The sequence below is a fragment of the Ascaphus truei genome, chromosome 5, assembly GCF_040206685.1.
Source record: "Ascaphus truei isolate aAscTru1 chromosome 5, aAscTru1.hap1, whole genome shotgun sequence".
Lineage (NCBI taxonomy): Eukaryota > Metazoa > Chordata > Amphibia > Anura > Ascaphidae > Ascaphus > Ascaphus truei.
In genome coordinates, this window is record NC_134487.1 from 112,194,489 (window position 1) to 112,200,488 (window position 6,000).

Below are 6,000 nucleotides of genomic sequence, written 5' to 3' on the forward strand. Positions count from 1 at the left end.
TACGAGGGGCCTACACCTTGGTAAGGATTCGTCAGGGAGACGAGTGGAAACAGGCCTTCAATACTCGCGATGGGCACTACAAGTACCTAGTGATGCCCTTTGGTCTCTGCAATGCACCTGCCGTATTTCAAAACTTTGTTAACGAAATCTTCAGGGATCTGCTAGACCAACATGTAATCGTGCACCTGGATGACATTTGGATCTACTCCAGAAACATTCAGGAACATCCAGTACATGTGAAACAAGTTCTTCAAAGGCTATGGGAAAATAACCTCTTTGCCAAATGAGAGAAATGCCAGTTTCATCAAACTTCAACCTCCTTCCTCGTCTACATTATTTCAGACACCGAACACGCCATGGACCCCGACAAGGTCAAAGTAGTCATGGACTGGCCATGTCCGTTATCTCTTAAAGCGTCCAAAGATTTATTGGATTCGCAAATTACTATCTATAGTAGCATCGATAATGGCTTTAACCCAAAAAGGGGCTGATTCAGCACACTGGTCTCCCGTAGCCACCACAGCTTTTGAAAAATTAAAGAAAGGTTTTTCTTCTGCTCCCATCTTGGTACCCCAGACCCAGAGTTACCTTTCACACTGGAAGGGGATGCCTCTGATGTAGGAGTTGAGGCAATACTGTCTCAGAGGAATAACCCTAAGGCCTGTCTGCATCCTTGTGCGTTGTTTTCTAAAAAAATTCTACTGCTGAGAGGAACTACAATGTAGGAAACCTTGAACTCCTCGCAATAAAAATGGCCTTAGAAGAATGGCGACATCTTGTCAAGGGTACGGAGACTCCTGTTACTATCCTAACAGACAACAAGAATCTACTCTACATTGAAGGTGCACGTCACTTGGGATCACGACAGGCATGGTGGTCCTTATTTTTCACCCGTTTAATTTTGTTATATCATATATTTCTGGTTCCAAAAATGTAAAAGCCGATGCACTATCCAGACAATTCCTGGTGGACGACAGAGCTGAGGATCGCCAACAGACTATACATCCTCCCGCATGTACTGTATTTTGTCTGCTAACACTTTTGACGCTTTACCACACATTACCAGGGCTCAACGTAACATCCCTGTAGGCCTCAAGGTTCCAGTCGGTCGCCTGTTACCTCCAATGAACTTCCATAGGAGAGTGATGGAATGGGGTCATACTTCCCAAACGGCTGGTCATCCTGGCACAGGAGAACGATCGACTTGTTGGAGCACACCTTCTGGTGGCCAAGCATGAACAAGGATATTAAAAATGTTGTTGCTTCGTTCTCCACATACGCCCAGAATAAGACGGCTCGCACGGCTCGCAACAGGCCATCAGGCCTTCTTCAACCACTGCAATCCCAGATCGTCCATGGACGCATCTCTCGATGGACTTTATCATTGAGTTACCCAGCTCTAAAGGGATATATATATATATATACCATATTTCCTCGATTCTAAGACGCACTTTTTTTCCCTTTTTCACGTGTCTGAAATAGGGACTGCGTCCTAGAATCGATGTACTCAAAAAAACTGACAAAAAAAACAGCCAGGGGGCGCTGCAGAAGCCACAGCAGCTTTCAGCGTTTGCCCTGCGTTTCTGCCACCCCCCCCCCCCCCACAGAGGACAGTGTGTCCCGTTGCATGCCCCGCGACTCTGCCACCAAACCCCCCCCTCCCTCCAAGTGCCGGTCCCCAAAGGAGCAGTGTATGATCGGCTGCATGCCCCGCGCTCCCCCCCCTTGCTGGAATTACCGCCCCCACACAGGAGAGACTGATTCTGCAGTGTGTGGTTGCATGCCCCAAAAGCCCTCTGTCTGCCTCTGCTACTCACAAGCCCCCCCCCCCCCCCCCTGCTCCAAGTGCTGGTCCCCAAAGGAGCAATGTAAGTTCGGCTGCATGCACCACAAGCCCCCCTCCTCCCCCGCGCTGCTCGTTGGAAGTGCCGCCCCCACACAGGAGAGATTCATTCGGCAGTATGTGGCTGCTGCATGCCCCACGTTCCCTCTGTCTGCCTCTGCTACTCACAGCTGTGCTGCCGGCACCACAAGCCACCCCCACCCCGTGTCTGTCTCTGTCTCTCTGTGTTTTTCTCTTTCAGTGTATGTGTGTGTCTCTCTGTGTGTGTATGTATCTGTCTCTCTCTGTGTTTTTCTCTTTCAGTGTATGTGTGTGTCTCTCTGTGTGTGTATGTATCTGTCTCTCTCTGTGTTTTTCTCTTTCAGTGTATGTGTGTGTCTCTCTGTGTGTGTATGTGTCTCTCTGTGTGTGTATGTATCTGTCTCTCTCTGTGTTTTTCTCTTTCAGTGTATGTGTGTGTCTCTCTGTGTGTGTATGTATCTGTCTCTCTCTGTGTTTTTCTCTTTCAGTGTATGTGTGTGTCTCTCTGTGTGTGTATGTGTCTCTCTGTGTGTGTATGTATCTGTCACTCTGTGTGTGTGTGTGTGTGTGTGTGTGTGTGTGTGTGTGTGTGTGTGTGTGTGTGTGTGTGTGTCCTTTCATTCTCTCCCCTTCCCTCCAATCTCTCTCCCACTTCTCTCCTTTCTCTCCCCTCCCCCTTCTCTCCCCCATTCCCCCACTCCCCTCTCTCCCTCCCTCCCCCCTTTTCTCTCTCCTCTCTCCCCCTCTCCTCTTTTCCCCCCTCTCTCTCCTCTTCCCCTTCTTTCTCTCTCCTTTCTGCCCCCCCCCCTCTCTCCTCTCCCCCCTCTCTCTCCTCTCCCCCCTCTCTCTCCTCTCTCCCCCCCCTCTCTCTCCTCTCTCCCTCCTCTCTCTCTCTCTCATCTCCCCCCTCTCTCTCCTCTCCCCCCCTCTCTCTCCTCTCCCCCCCTCTCTCTCCTCTCCCCCCTCTCTCTCCTCTCCCCCCTCTCTCTTCTCCCCCCTCTCTCTCTCCTCTATCCCCCCCTCTCTCTTCCCCCCTCTCTCTCTTCCCCCCTCTCTCTCTCTTCCCCCCCCTCTCTCTCTCTTCCCCCCCCTCTCTCTCTCTCCCACCCCTCTCTCTCTCTTCCCCCCCTCTCTCTCTCTTCCCCCTTCTCTCTCTCTTCCCCCCCTCTCTCTCTCTCTTCCCCCTTCTGTCTCTCTTTCTCTCTTCCCCCCCTGTCCCTCTCTCTTCACCCCCCCTCTCTCTCTTCACCCCCCTCTCTCTCTCTTCACCCCCCCTCTCTCTCGCTTCCCCCCTCTCTCTCTCCCCCCTCTCTCTCTTCCCCCGTCCTCTCTCTCTTCCCCCCTCTCTCTCTCTTCCCACTCTCTCTCTCTTCCCCCCAACTCTCCCTCCCACCCCCCTCTCTCTCTCTCTCTCTCTCTCTCTTCCCCCCTCGCTCGCCCCCCCCCCCCTCGCTCGCTCTCTTCCCCCCTCTGTCTCTCTTTCTCTCTTCCCACTCTGTCCCTCTCTCTCCCCCCTCTATCTCTTCACCCCCCCTCTCTCTCGCTTCCCCCCTCTCTCTCTCCCCCCCTCTCTCTCTCCCCCCCTCTCTCTCTTCCCCCCTCTCTCTCTCTTCCCCACAACTCTCCCTCCCACCCCCTCTCTCTCTCTTCCCCCCTCTCTCTCTTTCCTCTCTCTTCCCTCCAACTCTCCCTCTCTCTCTCTTCCCGCTCTCTCTCTCTTCCCCCCTCTCTCTCTCCCCCCTCCCCTCTCTCTCTTCCCCCCCTCTCTCTCTTCCCTCTCTCTCTCTCCCCCCCCCTTTCTCTCTCTCTTCTCTCTCTTCCCTCTCTCTTCCCCCCCTATCTCTCTCTTCCCCCCCACTCTCTCTCTCTTCCCCCCCACTCTCTCTCTTCCCTCTCTCTCTCTCTTCCCCCCCTCTTTCTCTCTCTTCCCCCCTCTGTTCCCTCTCTCTCTCTTCCCCAACTCTCCCTCTCTCTCTCTTCCCCCCCCCCCCCCCTCTCTCCCTCTCTCTCTCTCTCCCGAAAAAAATTCTGCACATTTAATATAGTGGGGTTTTTTTCCTCAATTTTTTTTATTAAATCAAGGGTGCGTCTTAGAATCGATGGCGTCTTAGAATCGAGGAAATAGGGTATATATATATATATATATATATATATATATATATATATATTATATATATATATATATATATATATATATATACAGATATATATATATATATATATATATAGTGCAGAATAAATGAGTTCTTCAGTATTAGGTGATACCTTTTTTATTGGACTAATAATTTATGTCATAGGACAAGCTTTCGAGAGTTCTCCTCTCTTCTTCAGGTCAGCAATACTGATTTACACAGGAATCAATGCTAAAACAGTGTAGAGAGAAAAAAAAAAAAAAAAACAGATATTTACTGTAGATAAGGTCGGGTGTTAAGTGTTTGAAGCCAGGGGACAGTGTCAAAGAAAGGTGGGGAGGGGAAGGGATGCTGGGGGGGGAGGGGCTGAGAGAAAGTGTGGATAAGAATAGAGGCAAGCAGGATAATTACAGACAATTTTGGTAGGGTGTGAGAAAACCCATGTCCACATTAAGTCCTTTGGTTTTGGTGTCAAAGAGTCTTATCATTCTGAGCTCAAATGTTTTCCGTTCTTGGGTGCTTTTAAACATTCCATTGAGGATTTTGATTTTTAAATTTTAAATTTTAAAAATCAAAATCCTCAATGGAATGTTTAAAAGCACCCAAGAACGGAAAACATTTGAGCTCAGAATGATAAGACTCTTTGACACCAAAACCAAAGGACTTAATGTGGACATGGGTTTTCACACACCCTACCAAAATTGCCTGTAATTATCCTGCTTGCCTCTATTCTTATCCACACTTTCTCTCCCCCCCCCCCCCAGCATCCCTTTCCCTCCCCACCTTTCTTTGACACTGTCCCCTGGCTTCAAACACTTAACACCCAACCTTATCTACAGTAAATATCTGGGTTTTTTTTTGTTTTGTTTTTCTCTCTACACTGTTTTAGCATTGATTCCTGTGTAAATCAGTATTGCTGACCTGAAGAAGAGAGGAGAACTCTCGAAAGCTTGTCCTATGACATAAATTGTTAGTTCAATAAAAAAGGTATCACCTAATACTGAAGAACTCATTTATTCTGCACTATCGCAACTGGACTAACACGGCTACTTTCTGCTTTATATATATATATATATATATTCATGATGTGGTGGATGTAGGAGTTTGAGCTACCTGGGAATATGTGTGTTAATCAATTTCTGACTGGTAACACTCAATGGAGGTTGGTGGCACCTCCCCCCAGAGCTCGCCCCACCCCACCTTTTTAACTTTTTAACTTGGGAGGTTCTGGCAATTTGCTGAATGGACAAGACTCACTGCAGTTGCTTCCCCTCATGCAGAGGTAACAGGAACGGTTCACAGTTTTAGTGTTAGGACCTGCATTTTTGGTTTACCTTGACGTTTGGTATGTAGGCTTACGACGCTTTGGCCAAAGGGTTTAACTAAAAAAACAAGTAATTATTATTATTCAAGTATTTAAACTTTATACTCATTACCATATATGTTTTGTCAATTTTATGTAGCATTGGGAATCCACTGTCTTCTGTTGTATACATTTGCCACTCTCAGTAGCACTCATTTTGGCATAAATATATATTTATGATGTGTTGGATGTAGGAGTTTGAGCTACCTGGGAATATGTCTGTCTCTTCTGTACCCCTGGACTTCGGCTTGTTATTGGACCCCCGCTCTTTCCTCTCTTAAACCACGACTTACGGATACTGACTATTCTCCTCTCTCCTACCCCGGACCATGGCAAGTACCACGACATACCCGAACTTTCCTACCCTGACCCGGCTACACGACTCTGACTCTCCTCTCTGGACCTTGCTCCTTGGTTATAGGGCGGCGGTTTTATACATCACCACATCAGCCCCACGGTTTAGTCCTGTTTGTGGTGAGCACACATGACAGTCAGTCACCCACCCAGGTCAGTCAATCTATCAGTCAGTCACCCAAGTCACCCAGGTCAGTCACCCACACAGGTCAGTAAGTCAATCAGACACCCACCCAGGTTAATCAGTCCGTCAGTCACCCACCCACCCAGATCAGTCAGTCAGTCAA